The sequence below is a fragment of the Mytilus californianus genome, unplaced genomic scaffold (assembly GCF_021869535.1).
Source record: "Mytilus californianus isolate M0D057914Y unplaced genomic scaffold, xbMytCali1.0.p SCAF_12, whole genome shotgun sequence".
Taxonomy (NCBI): domain Eukaryota; kingdom Metazoa; phylum Mollusca; class Bivalvia; order Mytilida; family Mytilidae; genus Mytilus; species Mytilus californianus.
The window spans coordinates 32,734,954-32,759,366 of record NW_026262604.1 but is presented as its reverse complement, the minus strand read 5'-3'; the positions used below and the strand labels follow the sequence as shown (position 1 = coordinate 32,759,366).

Below are 24,413 nucleotides of genomic sequence, written 5' to 3'. Positions count from 1 at the left end.
ACGGTCTAGAGACGGTTGCTATAGAGGAAACAAATACAACGTTAGACAAAAACATACCTTTGAGAATGAATGGCATTAATGTATAAATTAGTACTCCTTATTAAATCTACCAGCATATGGGTTTTTTTTATTGTTCATAGATTTTTTTAACAACTTCGTAGTCACTCGTGTTGTATTAAGTTTTGACTGCTGGATCCCAAGTATTGTCACATTAACCTATTATGTATGTTAGGGTTGTTTACCCAATTTTGTCAATTATACGGAATTATAAACAGCTGTTATACAAGAGGGAGGTTGAAAAAGCTGCAATATTTCTATACTGTTTCGTCGCTGTTTTGTGTTTTTTTTTCAATTTGTTACAACTAAAGTTTTTATATCATTACTTTATAGAATGACTGACACTAAGCGTGTGTTATAAAATATGGGATTCAACTATCTTAAAAAAAAACAATGGCTGATGCACTAATTTTTTTTTCCGTCAATCACATTTCCATTTTATGAGAGCATACACGTATAATTGAGAGTCGATATTTCTCCCATGATCAAAACTTTTTTTATTTATGCATACATTTTTAACAATTTTTTTTTATTTTACTGTAACAGCCGTCATCGAAGAAAATGGAGCTCCACACTGTTGTTTTTTTACGATGTTTATTCATTACTTCAACTCAAACTGTATTGCAACACTAATGATTTCAGCATACATTGCGTAGATGTTTTGTTGTTCTTTGAACAGTTTAAATAGAAGTATATCAATAAACATTCTTAATTTTAAAGTTGTTAGAAATAAAGATTTCAACTCCCTCAAGCAAAGTAAAACTAAAATGGATTGGGCTATTCTGTTAGGTCCTGTTTGGTTATATTGCTTTCCAACTGATTCGTTTCTTATACATCATTGACGTTTAGCTATGTACTTTGAGAGTTCCTGATGAATGTAAATCCACAAGAGCGCTTTGGATGTATGTAATTTATAACGTGTTGTTTTCATTTTTACAGACACACTCAAATAACGATGGTTTTCTTATATTAAGCAAGTGATTGATTGCATTCACCATAAATTACCTTTCCGGTCTTTTTTGCGAATTTATACATCCTGCACAGCCATATTAATCCCCTTTTATAATTGTTGAATTGTTTAATTACAGGTTGAAGAAGTGAAGACAACCTTTTTCATGTACCCAGCCTATTATTATATTAAGTATAAAAAGCCAAAGATATCGGATTACGCACATTTCCGGATGTGTAGATAGAAAGATTTGTTTGAAACACTCTGAATGTGGGACACCAATTCAATTGAAATTTCGTGTTTGGTTTAAGCACGTGTATAGGATTTTAGGCTAGCAAACAATACAGACTAAACTTATACCAATAAAATAAACGTTTTTCGAAAATTTACATTTTTAAAAGGTATGAACTATGTACTCACTCTAATGCTTTTTCTTTATGAGCTCCTGTGAATTTTTAATGAGCATTCAGTAATCGTTTAAATTTTGTGCAGACATTTTTCTTTTTGGAGGTTTGTAAAGTTCATTTGTCATTGACTGGGGAATCAAATTTACAAAATTTTGTTCAGGTTGTAACTGCTTGGAGTTCACAGATCATGACTATTCATATAATGTTGACCGTCTTTATTACGGAAATACAGACTAGTGGCTTCTCAGTGAAGCATTCAACATCCTTATCGGAGAAGGTTTTATGATCGAAGAGTTTGTATCCAGCCTGTACAAACTACATTAGAAGAGACATACTTTATAAGATTATCATGTCCTTTATATACATGTAGCTCTATTGGAATTACCTGTGCGACAGAAGTGGAGCTCCTAGACATATCAGCATTGACATGCATATTGAACTGGATATTAAACATAAAACGCAATACCCAGCCACATCTATATATGTATTTATCATCAGATCAGTTGTTAGCGCTACGGTACTGACATGATTTATAACAAACAGTTTATGAATTTTCCGCATATAAATTCTTGAATTATTAAGAAACTAGGGTTCCTACACCCTCAGAAAAGAGGTCATTAGTTGAATTTGGCTATTTTTTAGGTCGCGTTTGGTCATATAGTTATTCACTAGTATCGGTACTTACATATCATTTGCTTTCAAATATTTACCTTTGAGCGTTCCTGCTAAAGGTCAACCCAGTAAACCGCGTCGGGTGTAATTTGAAACATGGAATATGTATCCTACAATTTACATAAAATGAATATTATCTTCAAGATAATTTTCCGAAAAGGTCTACAATAGTTTTCTGTTAATTATTGTTGCGATACATGTGTTACTGTTTTCATTTTTCATTTCCAGAAGCACGAAATAATCAGGAAGTTGCAAGTAAAGTAACCTGTTTGTCGTTTACAAATAAGTTTGCCTGGTTTTCTGAAATAACTATTTCTTTTCCCTTAACGTCAAACAGGAACTAAAAAGTAGAAAATGGCATTGTTATCATGACAATTGATATTGAGGAATTTGACATTAGACATGAATTTATTTTACTTTTACTCAAAAATATGATATGAATAACCTTTTTTCAACATTTTCAACAGCAGTATACTTTAGATTAGATAACCTTTATGAAACGACGCAGGAAATTTATGATTGAAAAATGTAAGTAGGTTTTTTTTTATAATATATATTTTGTTTACGTACAATAAAAAATGCATAAGAAGAGAATGCTTTATAAAATAATTATGTCACTTATATATACATGATGTTCTGTTGGAATTGCCTATGCGACAGAAGTGGTGATCTTTCAAACACATAGCAGCCTTGATTTGCTTATTGAATTGAATATTAAACAGAAAACGCCACTACCATCCTCATTTATATACATTTATATATATATATATATAGTTGTTATCACCAGCTCACTAGTCAGTGCTTCGGTACTAACATGATTTATAACAGACTTGTGTTGACTAGCTCGCTTATACATCTCTAAATTATTAAGGAACTAAAATTCCTACTTTATCAGACAAAGTTGACATTAGATGGATTTTGGTTATTTTTGTAAGGCCCCGTTTGGTCATAGTTCGTCACTAGTATCGGTACGCATATATCCTTTGCTTTTAAATATTTACCTTCGAACGTTCCTGGTGAATGCAGAAAATGCTTTGGATGTACACAAGTTACATGTACGTGGTTAAAGTTGTGTTGTTTTGTTGTTAGAATTTCTCTACCATTCTCGTTTGAATGATATTCAAATGCAAATGTATTCCAAGATATAATTTAAAGTGTGAATTAGCAGTCACACACTAACTTTCTTTTTTGTTTTTTCTCTGATATACTAATTTGGAATTCTACTACTTTTTTTGAAATCGAAATAATAACGGCATAGATAATATGACTTCATTTCAAAGACTAAGTGTCGTAAAACGATTTCAATAAGTCGTTTTTTCTTACCACTTTAGTTCTCCTTCTATGATATCGAACTCTCGTTGTTATACCAATAACAAAAATATGCATTGCAGAAGAATCTTTATATATTATAACTCCTTACGTAAGTTTGGTACAATTTGTTGAGTTCGAGGTATACAGGTATATGACATCCTATAACGTCAGCCAATCAGTTAACGATATAATGATTTCACGTCGATATATATTTTGAACATTAATGACGATGTTGTTTTTATCAGTTGTCTGTAATATTTTGATTAAACAACAGGCTTACGACATCAAGAGTAAAGTTTAACATACGATTAAATGGGACGCATTGAGAGGAAACAACGGGTGTCTGTTTTGAATGCATTTTGATTAAAGAGAACGCAAGTTTACGGCTGTTAGATAGGGGAAAGATCGCTAGCCCTTTTGGTGCACATGGGATCATTTCCAGATTTTAGTGGGATTCTTGATGTATACAGCTTAATACTGAATATTAGGTTAACATCAGCCTAACGACATAAAAAAAAGTAGAATCAGAAAAATACCGAACTCCGAGGATAATTCAAAACGGAAAGTCCCTAATCAAATGGCAAAATCAAAAGCTCAAACACATCAAACGAATAAGCAACAACTGTCATATTCCTGACTTGGTACAGGCATTTTCTTATGTAGAAAATTGTGAATTAAACCTGGTTTTATAGCTAGCTAAACCTCTCACTTGTATGACAGTTGCTTAAAATTCGATTATATTGACAACGATGTGTAAACAAAACAAACAGTAAAAATGTCAAAATAGGGGTACAACAGTCAACATTGTGTTATATATAATCTTAATCACTATAAAAAATAAACAAATATGCAACAAAGAAACACAAAGGCATAAAGACAAAGCACATAAGCAAAAATGAAAGACAAGAATAAGAAATTTACCACAATAACACAATGACGGGATCACGGATGTACAAGTACTGAGTCACATCAAATGGATACCACCAACTCTAGACTAAACAGTAAAAGTAATATTTAAAAAGACGAATAAAAGAATACTATAAAACGTTATTAAGATGATAAACAACGTCGGTATCTAGAATCTATACTTCAAGACCATCGTGTATTATTTGTGAAGTTGACACAGAATATTTATCAACAAGGTCTTTTAGGAAAAGGACGATACGCTCTTTGACATACCCCTGCAAAACGAAAGTTAAGCATACGTTTAAATAACAGCCTAACGACATCAGAGGAAAGTTTAACATACGATCACGACATCAAAACGGAAGTTTAAAATACGATTAAATAACAGTTAAACGACATCAAAACGAAATATACGATAAAATCAAATCCTGACGACATCAAAACGAAATGTTAACATTCGATTAAGAATGCATATATATAGATGAAATATGTCGAAAAGTAAACATCTCATTTATGCTTTATTAAATGAGTTGAGAGGAAAAAACGGGGCGTCTGTTTTGGATGCATTGAGATTCAAGAGAACACAAGTGTACGGGTGTCATATGGGGAGGAACATCGTTAGCTCTTTCGGTGCAAATGGGATCATCACTCAGATTTTAGTGGGGTTCTTGATGTTCACTTCTTAATACTGTATATGTATCCGCAAAAGAAAAGGTCTGGTTTCCGTCGCAATCTTAAAATATATTACAGGATTTGTCAGGAAAATGTCATTCAAACAATAACCAAACGATACAGAAATCTACAAAACAAGTCGGTAAATTACCTTTCGCCTTGAAACATGACATGTTTGTCCTACAATCTACATGAAACAATAAATATTACCTTCAAGATTATTTCCGAAAAGGTCTGCAATACTGTCACTGTTAACTATTGTTGCGATAAGTGCGTTATGATTATTTATTTTTCATTTGCAGAAGCAAGAAATAATCAGGAAGCTGCAAGTAAAGTAACATGTTTGACGGTTAAAAATTAGTTTGATTCATTTTCTAAAAGTAAATATTTCTTTCCCGTTTACGTGAAACAGGAACTAAAAGTGGAAAATTGCATTGTTATCGAGACATATTGAATATTAAGGAATTTGACATTAGATATGATTTGTTTTTATGTTGCTTAAAACATATGATATTGATAACCTTTGTTTCAACATTTTCAATAGCAGTATATTTTAGATTAGATTATGAAAAGATGCCGGAAAATTATAATCAGAAAATATAAATTAGATTTTTTCTTAACTTATATGTCATAAAAGTTTTAGTACATTAAACACTGGTAGAATTCACTGCTACAGTGTCAGAGAAAGAAAGAGTACACAATACCTCTAAAATATTATAGAATCCAGAAAAATCCGTGAATAAGAAAGAACAAAAGGATATTAAACAAAATCAATTCATTAAACACTGTATAATTTCAAAGTTAAGTATACATGTGTTGTCTACAGTTCTATAGATTTACAAAATCGTTTATGAAATACTTTGTCGATTTGAATTTACAAACGGTGATATTTTTCCCAAATTAAAAATAAGAAAATTACATAATCAGCAATGTATAAAAAACACTTTTTACAAGAAACTAATCAAAGCCAATGAGTCAAGATTCTGCTTCTATAAGTAACACCATATTAGAACGGTTGATAATTCAAACCTATGTATTCGACAAAAAAAAACGCCAGTCAAAATCGTGACATAAAACTCTACTTGTGTGCTCCTGATATCTAAACTTCTTGTATTTGCATTAACAATACATGAAAAATGAGATGCCAAATATCTGTAAGATATATACACAATACATGGACATACGGGAATGCTGCTAGTAAAAAAAAACGTATTTATTTTGACTGGAAACCAAATTGATACTGTATAATCGAATATAAAACATAATCTTTCCACAAAAACTCCGTTTCAATGAGATTATATACAAATATGAATTGTGCAAATAAAGAAATAACCATTGGTTTGAAAAATTTCATTTGTATAACGTCATGATTTGCTATGAAGTTTATGCGCCAAAAGTATTTATCAAGTTTTCAAGACTTTTATTGTATCTGTATTATTATTGTTGCAAGACCTAATGTACAATTTTGTTTGTAAGTTCTAATTCAAGGAATAATAATACTGTTCTTAAAGAGTTGACGGTCACAATTATCTGTTTTCGTTACGTGTTGCCAGTGAAACTGCATTAATTTTACAAATTTCAAATTGACAGCGGCAAATCTTCAACTACAGTACTGTTATTCCTCAAATTTATATGACCAATGCCAGGGAATTTTGTTATTGTATTTACAGATACCTTGGTCTGTTTTGTCCCTTTCCGTATTTCTGTAATGTTTAAGTTAGTATGTTGACCGCCCCATGTCTTGTATGTAGTTCTGTTATTTGATTTTTGACTCATATATGTTTACCCTTTTTGTAGTCTTATTGGATATAAACAGGAATATATTGTTTATGGTCAATTCTGATTCTAATAGTAAAATATATTAGTAGGGAAATCAACTATGTTCTCCTGAAAATGCCTGAACCAAGTCAGGAATATGACAGTTTTTCATTCCTGCCATTGGTCGATAGAGTCTAACGTTTGATTATGTTAGTGTTTAACCTCCTCTTTTTGAAGTTACCTTGGAGTTTGATATTTTTGTTATACTTTTTTTGCAAATGATTTGTAATCAATTTTTTTTAAATAACAGGTATTTGATAGATATATTTTGTTAAATTCGTGAGATTTCTTACACTTCCGCATATAAAACCAGATAATCCTTTGTGTAATCTCTTCTTTATCAAATATTACAATGCTGATAATAGAAAGATATGTGTGTAATATATTTTTCCTCTAATTTAGCCAACATTTTATGTTTGTTATCGTGTAAATATATGAAACAAACCATGGCCATAGGTCAGTACCATAATCGATAGTATGCAAATACCAACGGTATGACCAGGCAAGTATTCAGCACTTTTGTATAAGCATCGTCTTACATTTTCTTAAGTGCATTGTTGTCGTATTGTCTTTTACATGTAACCATTTCTGTTGGTTTCTTTTCATAATATAGCTGTTAACATTGCTACTAATTTATACATTTCTGAATTTCTAATATTTCGGTTTGAGCATTATGGATATCGAGAAAGGTACTTCTGACTCAAGGTATTTATCAGTCGTTGTCTTATTAATTGAATAATAAAAAAATGTTCATTGTTTATCTAACCTTATTTCCTCATGTATAAATCTAATAAAAAATGTGTTTCCTGATCGTAATAGATACACCTATGGTGTGTATGTAGAGATCGAAAAATCATATACCTGTAACAAACATGTTTTCTTTCGCCAAAGTATGTATGTGTCTGTCAGTATCTTGTAATACAATGGTTGTCATTCAATTTGGTTCATGTCTGTCATATTTGATTTTGGTAAATATTTTGTTATAGATTCGGCCTTTATTTTTTTCTCATTTAATTTGTTTTATATTTTTCATATCGAGGCTTTGATAGCCGATTACATCGTATGGATTTTGTCTTTTTTGAATGCCGACCGATTCTATAATTGCTGACTATCATTTTAACTCTGGTGGATAATTGTCTCATTTGCAATCACACCACATCTCCTCAGTTTTATAGTATATATAGCGGTATGGGTTTTGCTCATTGTTGAAGGCCGTACGATGACTTAACGTGCTACGTCATTTGATCTCTGGTGGAGAGTTGCCTCACTGGCATCAATAAGTCGCAGATGCATATTTTGTTAGTTGTTATTGTCTTTGAACTAGCTGTCAGTAACTACGAGTACTCTCAGATATGTAGTTATTGTCTTTTTGTGGTTGGGATGTACAAGTACCTGGCCACGTCAACTCTAGTGTTTTTGTATTTATATTTGTATCCATATGATGAGTTAAGATTTTTTCAACTGATTTTTATAGTTTGTTCTTTTGTTGTATTGTTACACCACTGTCCCAGGTTAGAGAGAGGGTTTGGCACCCGCTAACATGTTTAACCCCGCCAAATTCTGTATGTGCCTGTCCCAAGTCAGAAGCCTGAAATTCGGTGGTTGTCGTATAACGTTGCGTTACATATTTGTTTTTCGTTCATTGTTTTATACATAAATAAGGCCGTTAGTTTTCTTTTGAATTCTCTTACATTTTTCATTTCGGGGCCTTTTATAGCTGACTATTCGGTATGGGCTTTGCTCATTGTTGAAGGTCGTACCACAAGCATACCACATCTTCTTTTTTATATATACTATATCTTCTTATTTGTATAGCACAAACCATTATGATGCAGCTTTCCTACAAGGCACCATGTATAGTTTCTTCTTATTTCTTTAGTTTTAAAATTCATTTTACTAACTGACTACCTAAGATAATTGTGTTAAAGAAAAGGATAAAATACCAAAGCAATATTCAAACGCATAAGTCAAAAACCAGCTGACAATGACATGGCAAAAAAAAACGACAAAAAGACAAACAACAGTACGCAGAACACAACATATAAAACGAAGTCTGAACAACACGACTCCCCCTCCCAATACCCGAAAAAAAGGGAACCGGGTTGTTAATGTTGTTTTCAAATAAACATAAAAAAACAGCATATTAGTCAAAGGGTTCCTTTGTTTTTTTTTTTTTACTCAGAAAATTAGATAATAGAAAACATGGAAAATATTTGGCGAAATGTATTACTAATAAGGTTCATCAAGTACAATAGTTTTGTACCCTTGTATCATACAATTCTATAAAAAAACGAGTTTTTCTTTATAGTTATTATAATGCAAAAATATGCGGAAAAGGTCGATTATGTTTTCTAATAAAAAGTTAATGCTTCAATTTCTCAACTTTTTCTTTTGGTATGCCTGCTGGATAGTCCGTCATCTGTTTCCACCATCTTTCACATCTATTGATGAATACAAAAAAACAAAACAGATTAATGTTCGGCTTTACAAGTAAGAGGAAGACTCGTAAATATATGAAAATATATACAACGGTGATTTCAGTAACTTGTATCATAATATATGTATAAAGAAACTTTCACATCATGTTCAATTTTCTATTTTCTATCTCAATATGATAACAGAAATATCAATGAAGCGAAGGTAATAACAGGAATCAATAAAAAGGCTTGAGAGTTCTCCAAATTACAACAATCACCAAAACTTCAAAGAAAAGGAAGTAAAAAAAAGAGATAGATGAAAACAAAGAATAACACGCGGTCTATATGGCCTGGCTTGGTGCACGTAGACGAATTTGGGTGGAGAAAAGGGGGGAGGGGTTTAACACAAAAACACACAATAAACTGAATGATCACATGCTTAAACAGGGGAAAAAAAACATACACATCATTTAAAAGTGTAGCCAATATTTGGACGATAGCTTAAGTTCCTAAAACTGTTCGATTGGTACTGCTCCTGGAGGAAACAAAATAAATCAGAAACAACTTTTCTCTCAGGTGTCATACAAAACCATAATAAAATGAAGTTTAAAACGTGAGCAAGTATTATATATTACACGCAGAATTATAAGTAGATCATCTAATGTCACCGACTAGATATTAACTACGATTATCACTTCCTTTTTTATTTTCTTCCTGATTTAATATGTCATACTTCTTTCGTATTATATCTCAAATACAAACATATGAAGATGTGGTATAATTGCCAATTAGGCAATTCTCTTATAGAGACAAATGACTTAGAAGTGAACAACTATAGGTCACCGTACGGCTTTCAAAAACAAGAAAAACCCGCACCATATAGTAAGCTATGTATGCATTGTTGTTGCATATTATACACTTGAGAACTATGTCCTTTTTATTGACCTTCTAAGCAAGTACTGGAAAAAGAACGAGTGGCCCTAGTAAAATCTGCTCGTCATACACTTTGATGAATACAAACTTTCGATGGTGAATTTTATTACTTACAAAATACAAAAATATATACACTATGTTTTACAAACATAAAATGTTTGGTTCCTTATCCAACAATCCAATAATGACATTTTAATAGGTATGAACTGTTAGTTTACTTCATGAGTAATCAGAAATTAAGTTTGTTCATGTTGTTATGAACTTTTGTTATCTATTTCATAAAAAAAAATTGTTTCAATTTATCTATCGTTATAATCGTGAACTTGAAGACTAAAATTACCAAATTTAAAGACCTGATAAATTTCTTACTCTGACATGAAATCAACTGGAAAATTAGTTGAAAAGAAATTAATACGTTTAAAAAAAGATCTTGGTTGTAAAGTTTAAGACTATATATTATCTACAATTATTCCCACAATGTGCGACAAAATAGTACTGTCACTAGGTAAAAACTACACACTTTGTTTATAGGCACAGGTACACAAAATCAGTACATGCACAACAAAAAAAAAAAAAAACAAACAAACAAAAAGAAGGAATAGCGCTTTTATTGCTGTTCTTCATCTCAAAAAACAAGTAAGTAATATTTTTCAAGTAGAAATTATAGATTGTGTCGTTAATGTCTTTTAATAAAGATATATTTAATCTCCCTAAAGCACACATACAAATACTTTACACTACTGATGGATAGCCCTTATGGCATGCATGCTAAAATGAAAAAAAATAAAAATGGAAAAACAAACATCAGTGTATATACAGTATGAATCCAGGTTACTCATTTCAACTGTCAGAGGCAAGTATTACAAAGAGTCTAAAGCAGGTTAACTCTTAAACTAAATGTGAACTTCCGTTTTGTTGTTTTGTGTTGTTTAAAATACATAATTAATTTTCATGGAATATATAATATGCAATGCTGCCCCGAAGCAATAAACTTTGTTTTCATTAACCATGCTAACATTGAATACTTACTATTACTTTAACTAGTGGATGAAGAAACAAATATTTGGACGTTCTATCTACACATGTCGTTTTGCTAGACAGCACAGAAGGTCTGGGACCACTTGTACGGTTATATCTCGTAATATAAAGTCATCAAAACTTGTTAAAAAAACATTACATTGGTACTCAGTGTGTCATTATTATCAAGATTATGTATTCACTTTTTGTAATACAATTTGAAAGATATTTAAACATAACGTAAGGTGACTTGATTGTTGCCTAAACTTTCTTTAATGTATTAGTTGTATGCATCGGTAAAGATTCAATGGCGGTTAACATACAAATTATTCGGTCATCCAAGCGAGAAATGTAAGTCGGGTGCTTGTGTGAGCACTTCTGTCCAAGATATATGCACCAATGATTTTGCATAGGTACTTGATGAACAAAAAATATATAGCACCTACGATATCAACCTAAACGAAAAGGGCGGCCATTCGCTCAAGCGTGAAAGGTAGATTGTTCTGTGAACACATCAAGATACATCCATATAGGATTCATAAATATGTGATATATAGTACCCTAAATATAGAGAGACTTAAAATTGTGCATAATTCGTTTTGTGGATTGGGTTAACTTTCAAGATGTATGTATTCATGACGAAGTGTCTAGGGAGGGATAACATTAACCCAACATATAGATCAAGACGAATTATCTTATCTGAGTTGTATAAATGAATATTTTAGCAATCAGTGTTAATGTTAGTATAACGGACTTATTATACTCAGACTTTTACTCACTAAGTAAGCATATATTATAAAATCCTTTTAACTTGATTATGTTTTCTAGCTAGTTGGCTGAGTTTATTTGATTGAAATTAACAAATTTCCTTATGTAAAAATGATTCGGATATCATCACAAAAGAATCGTCATGAACGTAAAGTATATATCGACAGTTAACAGGAACTGCACAATAAATACAAGTAATGTTGTAAAAGATGCTGTTTGAAATATTGCCTTTATAAGTGTCCATTCATACAGACCACACGTATTGGCACAATGCTGACAACATATTTTGCAATTTTACAATTAAATTTCTTACTTTTATGTCTAACAATCAATCTTGATGTATAAAAAAGTACTCAATAACGGTATCTGGCCTGTACAAGATTATTAATAAATAATAGGAAATATTGGCACTTTTTATTGTTATCAACATTAATATAAGTAACTGTAGACTTAAAGAGCTTCCAATTTTGTGTTAAATTATTCGTCCAAAGGAACCAAATGAACAGCATTTTAATGCTGTTGTGTATTATTCTAAGAAAAAGGAAAATATTGACAACTTTTTTATGACCCAACAACAATTTTGCAATTTATAACTCAAGTTTCTTTACTTTTATGTCTAACAATCCATTCTGGGGTATTATAAGTACTCAATGGTAAGACCAGTACAAGAATATGCAAAAAAAGGAATATTGTCACTTTTTATTGTTGTCGACATAAATATTACTAAAAGTAGAATTAGAGAGTTCTCAATTCGTCTAAGACTATTAATCCTTAGGGACCAAAAATGAAAAGAATTTTAAAGCCGTTGCATAATATTCTAACAAAATGGAAAATATTGGTACCTTGTTACGATGAGACAACTTATGTTGCAATTTTAAACTTAAATGTCTTTACTTTTACGACTAACAATCCATCTTGAGGTAAAGTACTCAATTATCAGACCAATACAAGAACTTTAATAAAAAAAAAGGAATAGTGTCACTGTTTATTGTCATCGACAAAAATACTAGTTACAATAGCCTTATCATGCTTATAGAGCTCTTAATTTGTGTAAAATAATTTATCCAAAGGGACTAAAAGAACAGAATTTAATGCCGTTGTATAATATACTTACAAAAAAGGAAAATATTGACACCTTTTGTTGATGCCGACAAAGAATGTATTCGTAGGTATAAAAAGTAATCAATTATCAAACCAGTACAAGAATATAAAAGAAAAGTTTCATCTTCAATTGCAAATTTTTATGTCGGAAATAATAAATGAATCGTTATTGATTCACACAAAATTTTGAAAACATATGCCTAACTTAATAAATTTAATGCAAAACTGTTGTAGATTCGAAAATGATATTTAAGATTGCGTCATGCGTAGGTGATAGACTGTTGACAACATTCTTTACGGTAGTTTTATCTTGACAAGGATTAAAGAAATATCATGCAGTATTTACATACCAATGTAATTATTCAAGTGTTGAACCTATATCCAAAAAATTGAAAACAACACGTTTAATAATTTCATCCGAAGCGCTTTTCTGGATTTACCTTCATCAGGAACGCTCAAAGCCAAACATTTGAAATCCGAGGGATGTATAAGTACCGAAACAGTTAAAGAGCTATATGACAAAAATACCTAAAACAAATAGCCAAAAAACCCATCTAAGGTCAACTATGCTCCAATATGTGATATATAGCAGAGGATCATACCTCTACAGAACAGAACATGCATCTGAAATTTGTGTTTTCGGACCATGTCATCGTTTTAAAATCCATCTCCAATGATAAAAAAATAATTCAAAAAGTTAACGTTTCCGGAAGAAATATCTTTTTGTTATGTATGTACAGTTTTGAATTTTCAATTAATTTAAGACGTGTCATACATTGTTATCGTAAATCTTTATTTTTGTACGGTAAGACATTTTTACGTAGCTAGTCATGTCATATAATAGGTCAGTTTACTACAACAAGCTTAAGGTAACGCGCGTTGTTTAATTATGTTTATTATTAAATCATATCCCTAATGGAAAAAAAACTCACGTTAAGGTAGCATCATTATAACCATATCTTTATTAAACTTAATTAACCTTTAGGCTAAAGTTTAAAGTTTATTCCGTTAAAGCTAGTACAATATGTATCTTACTAGATACAGCCTGTTAATAACACAATTCCTGTTCTTCAAATATGTATATAAGAAATAAGATAATTCTGCCTGGTTTTATAATCGATTTAAGATTAAATCAATTAGCTTTTATCCACATTACACAGCAATAATATTATCTATATATTCTGTATAATAATATATGTTTTGAAATTAAAAACTAATGTGTAACTGTTCTTGCTTTATAAGCTAAATTAAAAGTCGTCCGCATGAGGCTAAATTTTAGAACGAATTAAGTTACAAGGTATTGCAATATTAATACCCGACAAAATAATGTTAAACATATTATATATATCTGGTTACACAATTTAAACTATTTATGGGTGTATTTTCTAAAGAACGAACAATTTTTGTTAACCAGAGACAATGGAAGGGGTGACTTTTCAACTGCATGGTGTAAAACTTTGCAAGTCATTCGAGTTTCATTGTTCATTCGAGCATGATATGGCCACCTGCATCACTTTGAGGAAACGCAATCAAAACAAATGATGTTTAAAAGATGTCATTAATACTCTATGTGAAATTGAAGTCAAATAACAAACAAATAAAAAGAAAATGTTTTACAACGAACAAAATCTGTGATATTTTCATTTCTATAGGAGATCCGTTACAGTCAGAAGCATAATGTATTTGAGGATTAAAAGAAGGTTAAAAGCTGTAATTAACATTTGTTAAATATGCATTACTGAACTGTCTGAAAAGTGACTAGACAGTTTAAGAACGAATATTACTTCTTGAGCGTTCTTGGTGAAGGTAAACCCAGAAAAGAGCTACGAACACATGAAATCATTTAACTAGTTGTGTTCATTTTTTTTAATTAGAATATTCGTAATTATAATCGAAGAATACCTTGATTTTTTGGGGGGAAAATGTAAAGACTCGCTAGATTTCTCACTCTCAGTCAACTGAAAAAAAATGTCATCAAGGAAGTAATGTTTATTTCAAATAATAAATCAGATTGTATCGACAACGCTTATCTTTAATCTCAGTCTAAATGTATCTTATCTCCTTCAAAACACTATACAAATATGATTGATAGAAAACGAATAAGATTAAAAGTACGGGGAAATTAAACATGCAATCGATTTAAGATTATAGTTTGTGGTTAGCACTTATGGTTTTTTTATATCGTTTTGCATTTCTCCAGTTGCAAGTATTACACATTTTGATGTCAAAATGTTAACCATATCCTTATTAAAATTTAACAAACTTGAGACTTATGATTAAAAGTTTGAGTTTAAAGTCAAGACAATATGTTTCTTCTTGGATGCAGCATGTGGATCAAACGATGCATGTTATAAAGTGAACAGTTATCAAAGGTACCAGACTTATAATTTTATACCCCAGACGCGCGTTTCGTCTACATAAGACTCATCAGTGACGCTCAGATCAAAATATTTATAAAGCCAAACAAATACAAATGTGAAAAGCATTGAGGACCCAAAATTCCTAAAAGTTGTGCCAAATACGAATAAGGTAATCTTTGCCTGGAATAGGAAAATCCTTAGTATTTTAAAAAATAAATACATTTGTAAACAGGAAATTAATAAAAATGACCATATAAATGATATTCATGTAAACACCGAAGTGCTGACTACTGGAGTGGTGATACCCTCGGGGACGAAACGTCCACCAGAAGTGACATCGATCCAGTTCATTTTAAGTTGATGCTGTCTGATTAAAGATCTGTTTCAATATTCTTTAACTTGTGTAAAACATAAATGTTTTTCTCTATATATTCTGCACAATCATATGTGATCTGAATATTAAAAACTGCTGTATAATGTGACCTGCTTTACAAACTCAAGTAAATGTCTTCCGCATGCGGCTCAGTTTTAGAAAACATAAGATTACAAAGTATTGAAATATACCTGTCCATTGTTACACATATTATACATGTAATTATATATACATATATTTTGTACTGGTGGTCAATTTATTTGGCAATCGCCAATAGCAGTCAGCAGGGTTTAAGAACATCCGTTGTTCGACCTGTTAGTCAAATGCGTTTTGTTGAAATATACTCTTTCACTATTTTGGTCTTTTGGAAAATGTTGTTTGTGCTGTATTTAGACCCCTCTACCTAGAAATTTGTTTTACATGCACACGTATAAAAATTGCGGTTTTTATCCAACGCAATCATAGGTTTGAACGTTGTTTTCAATTTAGACTTGTTTATATTTTTCCGTTTGGGCTGGTATTATATTTTCCTTCGGGTTTATATGATCCGTTCATCCTATTTTGACTCTTTAAAATTCAAGAGTCTATCCTAAATTGAGGTAAATTAGATGGCCTTCCAAATATCGTTTCGATCCCTAACATCACTGAAGAGACATTAAATGTCGAAATCCGGATATGGTGTATTAAAATTTTTGCACCTTATGTTTGTGGTAAACCATCTTTTCCACAAGTTTATTGTTTTCTGTTTGGTATTAAATTAATATTAAGATCCATTTTGTACTGGTGATCAATTTATTTGGCAATGGCCAATGGCAGTTTACATATATATATATATATATATATACAAGTCTAAATTGAAAACAACGTTCAAACCTATGATTGCGTTGGATAAAAACCGCAATTTTTATACGAATGCATGCAAAACAAATTTCGTCGTAGAGGGGTCTAAATACAGCACAAACAACATTTTCAAAAAGACCAAAAAAGTGAAAAAGTAGATATTAACAAAATGCATTTGTCTTACAGGTCGAACAGTTGATGTTCTTGAACCCTGCTGACTGCAATTGGCGATTTCCAAATAAACGTATCACCAGATGTAAACAAATTGATCTTAATTTCTAATTTAATTCCAAACAGAAAACAATAAGCTCGCGTAAAAGATGGTATACCGCAAACATGAGGTGCAAAAATTTCTACACCATATCCGGATTTCGACAATTAATATCTCTTCAGTGATGTTAGGAATCGAAACGGTATTTTGGATGGCCATTTAATTTACCTCAATTTAGGATAGACTCTTGAATTTTGAAGAGTCGAAATAGGATGAACGGATCATATAAATCCGAAGGAAAATATAATACAAGCCCAACGAAAAAATATAAACAAGTCTAAATTTTCTATTTTGTTTATGCAAGGAGAGTGTCATAACATATTTGAATTATAAAATCCTTCCATCACCTCTCGGGGGATTCGTAGGTAGCAATTTCTTTCATGTTCCAGCATTTTGTAGAAATCAAGTGTCAGTCTGAATTTTCCGCACTTGGTCGTGGTTGACTTCTTTGAAGATTCTACATTGTACATTTTCCATATCATTGATTTGTACTCACACAGAATATGTGTAAAACATTTGATACTGGACAATTCTCAAGCAACAATCAGTCCAACCGAGTGATTTGCATATTTGCTATTTTTAGGGGGATGTTTGATGTCTTTGTTTCTATTGCTTGTATTGTTTGGTGTGTTATGTTGACTTGATGTCTGTCAGATGGAAAGGAATATAGATGCCACATAAATCATTCAACGATACCAGGCTTCTAATTTGGTAAGCCAGATGTACGTTTCCTCTACATCAGACTCATCAGTGGCGCTCGAATGAAGCTGTTTGATTCCCTAATTGAACAGAATTTGAAGAAGATCTTTAAACCGACAAATCCGAAAAGTATGGCCAAATTCGGATGAGGCACTCTATGTGTTGGGAATAATAAATCATAAGTGTTAATGATTACTAATAATTCAACAATTTATTTACATTACATTTACAGAGAATGAACATATCAATGGCATTTGATGCTGACTATTGGCCTGGTGATACGCTCGGGAAATCAGTGGAATCGCCCAAGTGGTTGTGAATCCCATCAAAGGTACCAGGCTATTTTAAAACTAAATAAAAATCGTAAAAATCGTTATAAAGAAACTGTTTATCAGGACCTCGAATCTTAAAACCTATTATTTTGCAAAGTAACAAAACAATTGAGTACTTTACTAAGAATTGTTTTGTCGTTATTAATTAAACATGAACATAATATTTGTATCTGTCATAATTTTTCAGATGTTAACGAGAGGCATCGTCAAGCTTCTTGAAGTTGAAAAAAATGTGTCATCGCAAAATATAAGGCAATAACAGGGGAATACACAATAAACACTAGAATATTTGTTTGTAGTTATCTCTTAAATATCCAGGTGCATGTAACACATACTCTTAATGTTTGTATTTCAAATGTCAAGACGAAGGCAAACTTTGTTTATTATGTTACAAAAACACGAAAACGATAATACAGTAACTTTTGAAACTTTATGTCAGGGTCGGCAAATTTGCTTCATTTTGGCAAGTAAAATTGAAAAAATGAAATGAAATAAAACAACATTGCCTACACATTCTTTATTTTCTGGCTATAACAATTTGATCACATAGTTTTAAATGAAATCAATTCAGCTATTGTTTTCCTAAGAATACCACTTAAAAGCGTAGACGTGGCAGTTCATTTCAATATAATCACCTATAGCTCCCAATTTTGAACCTTTTTTTTGTAGAAACAATTCTTGTGTATTATATGATTTTCAAACATTGTTTTCCTCATTTTACAACATATCTCACACATGTCTTGAACGTATATTGAATCCTCTTAAAAAAACTCATGATGTCAGGATATTTATTATATGTTTAACATTAAACATTTACCAACATCATCAAATGAGACTTATCACATAATGTGTACTTACCACGAGCAACACAATTGGTATCACTAAGTGATCAGAATTTGTTTACTTTCCAGGCGGTTGATATCACTTTCAGTTTTAAGAAGTTTTTGTATTGCTTTTTTTTTTAAATTGCTTTGCGGAATTGATTGTCTGGTCGTCGTCGTTTATTTATTGACAACGTGTTATCAGTTTATATCGACTTTTGAGTTTTGAATTTCCTTTGAGTCTTTAATTCAACCACTTCGTTACAATCCCTGTAATATAGTTACCTTATCATTCTCACATGTCATAAACTGTTGACACTCAGTAGCATTCTCCACACCGCTGCAATATAGACATTTTATATTTACATCTAAAAAAGGTATTTTGTCAAATACATAAAACTATAAATAGTTTGCATAACATGATAAAAGAATATTTAAAAATATTTCATATTGTATCCAACATAAATACATTGGCTATACTTTCGAACAGTTTGTAAGATTGTCTATGATGTCGAAAAAAAAAAATGAGACACGCCAGCCTTTTGCTGATATTGTTAATCGCAAAATCATTATTTATACACCAACAAAGAACACACTTAAGGTTATCACGTTATCTATGAACGGAAAAAGAGAACGGATGTATCGACAGGGCAGTCGCCTTCTTTAATGCATGCATAAAGATTCACACAAAACTCTTCTTAGTCACACATATATAAACAAGGAATGGGACATGTAATGGTGCCTAAACATTAGACTGTAAACAAAAATGGAATGTGTGAGTTGAAACATAGAGCTTTTCGTATCAGTCACTCAAATCGAAACCAGAACACTTGATTTCTATAATAATAATCTTGTCATTAGTAAAATTTGTTAGATTTGTTGTACATGCCTGTATGTTGGTCTGTTGCAGTTATTGTACCCGATTCATTTTCGATCATCCATTTATATATGAAACTTTGTTATCGTTGATAGCATTTTCAATTATATTAATAAAAATGCTATCTCCTTCCTTCCCTTTGTCCTTTTTTGAATTATAAATACTTACAACTTAAACCAGTTAGGAAACACAATACAAGTATATATTCTGAAATAGAATTATTTAATGAACACATATTATTATATTTGCTTTTTATCTTATCTAAGTTAGGTAGTTTAAATATCGTTAATTTTCAGCGATTGAAATAGTTTAGGCAAGTAATTCTTCCTGCTTTTGTTGGTTCATTAACATTTTTTATAGTGACTGATGAATATTCAGGAACCTCATACGGACGCCTACTTCTGCCATGATGTTATGTGATGACGTTAGTTTTTGTATTTTAAAACACTATCAGAATTATTTACACCATTTTTTAGCTTTGTGTTTTCATATTAAAGAAGTTCTAAGACATTTTCGTTACTTTTAGATTCGCGATATTTTTCTACTAATATAGTTTGGTTTACAAAATATTGTGTCGTTGATAATTAACTAAATATTTCTTAGAATCCAATGTTATTACTTAATTATAAACACATTGCAATATAATAAACAATTAAATTCATTCACACAGGTTCCCAATTGGTTATCAATATAAAGCAAAACAGGTCTCATAAGGATTTTTGCAATTTGGAAGTTGAGTTATATCAAGGAATAACTGACCTTCCACGTTTACCCGTGTTACTAATTAGATTGTTTTGACTTTAAGTTTATATTTCAACCGTGTTCAATAACAGCCCTTATGTACCTCGTCTGTAAGCGATTCTTTACATTAACACTCGTTGCTTTTAGAACAGAAAAAGTCATGGTGCCTTGAATTTACTTTGATTTCACGACGGGTACGTCTTTAATGTAGATATTTTAGCCGTTGGTTTTTTCACGTGGCAAAAGGACCAATCCTTGTATAAATCAATAATAATTAAAGCGCCCATACATTGTTTAATAACAAAGTAAGTGTGCTGTGAAAAAAACCCACTTTGTATATTGTTGTCCAATATCGATAAAGCTGTATATATCTATGATTTAAGACGTCCTTATTTTCGCTGATGAGATTGGTGATAGCACTGCGTGTCAATTGAAACACTTTTAGATAAACTTTTGGCCATTATTTTTTTTTTAAATTATACTTATCATATTTAGGAGAGTTCATATATACTTTTATGCAGGTAACATTTTCAGATCTATGCTACATGTACATAGAATCTTCGACATGCAAATGAAAACGATATATTTTGGTTCATTTATCTATTTTACGATCTGTTTGTTGACTGTTCATAAGGTAGGAAATATTCTCCCTTTTTAAATATGAATAGGCCATTCAAATGACAATTGCTATGTACATAATGTTGATTTCTTTTCTAATTTATCTTATTTCGTGAAAGCTGATTATTTTGTCTTACCAAATATTATAGAAATTCAATCCACTTATAAAAACAGTGACGATATTGTTAGAATATAGCTATAAGACGATCAACGTGTCAATGCTCTACAAATCAGACAAAACTTGATAAAGGAAAATGATGATAAAATAAAGTGCGTAAAGTGAAAAGTATATTTACTTCGTATGCAATTCAATAAGATAATTCATTGACAAAAAAAAGAAATGCACAACCCAATTTTACCTCACTGACAAAACGACCACTATATACATAATTTTCAATTATGTCTATGGTTGCAATGTAGTCATATAAGATCAAAAGAAATAATTAGTAATAAGTTGTATACTTGCAATACCCCTCGCAACAGCTAGCAGCACCAAAAAGAAAGATGGCGCTCATGAAGGTTTGATGTGAATTTGTTGCAGAAAGTTTTGTGTTTTTATACATTAAGAGATATTCTTTACGTCTTTCCTGTTACATCGATGTTACTACTAATTGATTGGAATTGATATATTAAAAAAAACAGAACTATAATTATAAAAAATGCAGTTTAAATTGCGAGTTATAAAATAGACAACCGAGTGAGTAGTAATTAGCCAATGTTTACATATAGATGTACACATAAAGTAAACTTTTAATATTGCAGACATAGTTTAAATCGCCTCATGAAATATGTCTCAACAACAACAACAAATAACCAGTTTTATTTCTACTGCTTACGTCGATTAGCTGTCAGCCAAAAACACAAGTAATGCCGAGGAATCAACATTTACAGAGAAAACTCGAGATAAACAAAATATCACAAATCCAGCCAAACGTCTCCACTCTTGTCTCTCCAGCTCCTCGGACCATAGTTTTTGTATAGAAAACGAACCTGACGAAATCAAGTAGTCCCTGAAAAATATCCCGAAAAAATCAGACCTTACAGAGATTGTCACCGATATATTTAAACAATTATCCGAAAACCTAAAAATAAATTTAAAAAAGAGATAATGTCGGAAGTAAAGTCAGAATTCGATAAATTAAAAACCAATTATGATTCCAAAATAAATAATCGTCATGACAAATTAAACACTATTGAGTTTAAAAATGGGAATCTCCTAGAAGAAAAATGCTAGTCTGCATTCTGATCTTAGAAAAATGCGGAATGTCGTTGATGATAACAACAAGAAAGCCACTGAAAGTGTTCGGCTTGGTAACTGGAACGAACAATACTCACGAAAGGAAATTGTGAAAATATACCAATTACCAGAAAATCGAAGTGAAGACCTACCACATTCTCTTCTTAACGAACTAAAAAACAAAGTCAAATTAGACATCAACCCGTCTGAAATTGTTACAATGCATAGATTACCAGGAAAGAAGGGGGTCCAAGGCCAATTCTCATAACATTTCTTAGGATGGATACCAAAATTACACTTCTGCGTAAAAAGAAGAGTATAAACGAAGCACTCAAAGTTAGAATTGGTGATGATATTACAAAACTCAACCAGGGTCTCCTAAATAGACTGTACCAACATGACAATATTGTAAGCTCGTGGCATTTTAATGGTCAAGTATATGGATCAGACGAGGAAGGAACTAGACATCGGTTCGAAATATTTGACGACATAGGCAAAAAACTGAAAAAATAAAATGTGTGTAAATCACTTTGAACAATAACATGCTTTCCATATTTGTGTGATATTGTCAAGTACCATATGTATTTTTATATAATTCCTATTCATTTATCATTATTTATTGTCTACAACACAAGTTTGAACCATTGGTTAATATTTGTCTCTTTGTCTCTCATAGCACTCAACTATTTTTATTTTGTAATATTTTCCGGAAAATATACGTTTCCTACGTATTTGGTTTATTTTAGAAATACTCATATTTGCGGTTTGCTTGCAGACTGTAAACATACAAATTTTATTATTTACATCCATAGGTAATTCGTTTTTACACATGATATTTACACGCAAACAACTGACGAATGGTTGCACTATTAAAGAATGTCATATACATCTATCTTCCTAAATATAGTATTACCAGAATCTAAAAAATAGACAATCTAAAAGCGTTTCGCACTTCTGCACTCGTAAATTGAAACTTAAGTCAAGCTTACAAACTTCTGTCAAGCATATTCTATAGATAAGTCTTGTCAATTTCACTGCGCATTATTCAATATTTGTCTGAAATTCAGTAATAGTTATACACCGAGGGATAGGTGTGTCTGGCTAAGAAACCCCGACGGCCGGAGGCCGGAGGGGTTTCTTATCCAGACACACCGTATCCAGAAGTGTATAACTAACTTACACCCGATGCTAAACCACACATTTGTTAAGATTGCATAAGAAATGAAAAATAACGGATAATTTTTATCAAACCATGATTAATAAAAAAAAAATAAAAATGTTTATGTTAAACCCCACTAGTAACCTCCTTACTTTGACCATTGTTGACCATCTTTATTCAAACTTTGACAATAGTTTACTGAGTAGATTTTACAAATGTCAAAGTTTCTGTTTCGCATATTATTATTAAATGCATGTGATTTCATTGGCCGTAGCTTTTACATAGGTCAAGGTTAACCGTATCGTGCATTCTTATAAAAAAAAACACATCACGTTCCTTGTATGCAGTTGCCAGTATGGAGGGTTATGAGACAGACGATATTTTAAGTCAGGCGTTAGATTTGGCAGAAGAGATTGAAGATGATGCTATATTTATTACCCAAAATACTTTTCAGTCTAATGAAGGTAATCTAAAATGTATGTTACATGTTTTATCAAAAAAGCACCCCCCTTTTCCTAACATTAAACAAACTTTCACACTGAGTGATAGGTGTGTCTAAATTAGAAACCCCGACGAACAGACACGCTTTATATACAAAAAAAAACCAGATTACATATGTAGGAACCCACTTTTTGGGGCAGCTATTGTGTTTTGTGGGATTATGGGAAACGCCCCCTTTCTAGTAATGACCTTCATGTTGAAAAAACCCTTTCAAATATGCAAATATGAGTGGATCCGCTCTTACATACCATTCTGTCCTAAACATAATGGACATTTTATAGAAAATTCACAGCCGTTCTTTTCTAAAAAAATGATACTAAATCAACAGATCTCTGTAATATAAATCAGTATTTTGCTGGATGACATCTAAATATAGCTTTTGTATATAATTTATATTGGTATTATTCGTCAACATCTTCCCATTTTTCAGATAAAAAAGCGGGGCGTAAGCATCGCCCCCCCCCCCCCCCCCCCCCCCTTTTCTCCCCGGATCTTCCAACAAATGCGGTTTGCCAGTAAAATGGAAGCTCTTAGTACCATTGCAATCAGCAATCCC

At 31.4% G+C, this 24,413-nt stretch overlaps 1 long non-coding RNA gene across 4 annotated transcripts in view; it reads right to left on the bottom strand.

Annotated features, from left to right (window-relative positions):
* LOC127721718 (uncharacterized) overlaps positions 1 to 20,802 on the bottom strand; it is a 72,188-nt gene extending 51,386 nt beyond the window's left edge. For 2 of the 4 annotated variants that reach the window (XR_007991412.1, XR_007991411.1), the window contains exons 1-2: positions 19,770 to 20,802; positions 19,010 to 19,064 (exon numbers count right to left, since the gene is read on the bottom strand). This is a non-coding gene — a long non-coding RNA (uncharacterized LOC127721718). Of the gene's footprint in view, positions 1 to 9,000; positions 9,234 to 17,767; positions 17,922 to 19,009; positions 19,065 to 19,769 lie in introns of those variants that run through there. The other 2 variants (XR_007991409.1, XR_007991410.1) reach the window with 2 other exon arrangements.
* Positions 20,803 to 24,413: the final 3,611 nt, after the last annotated feature.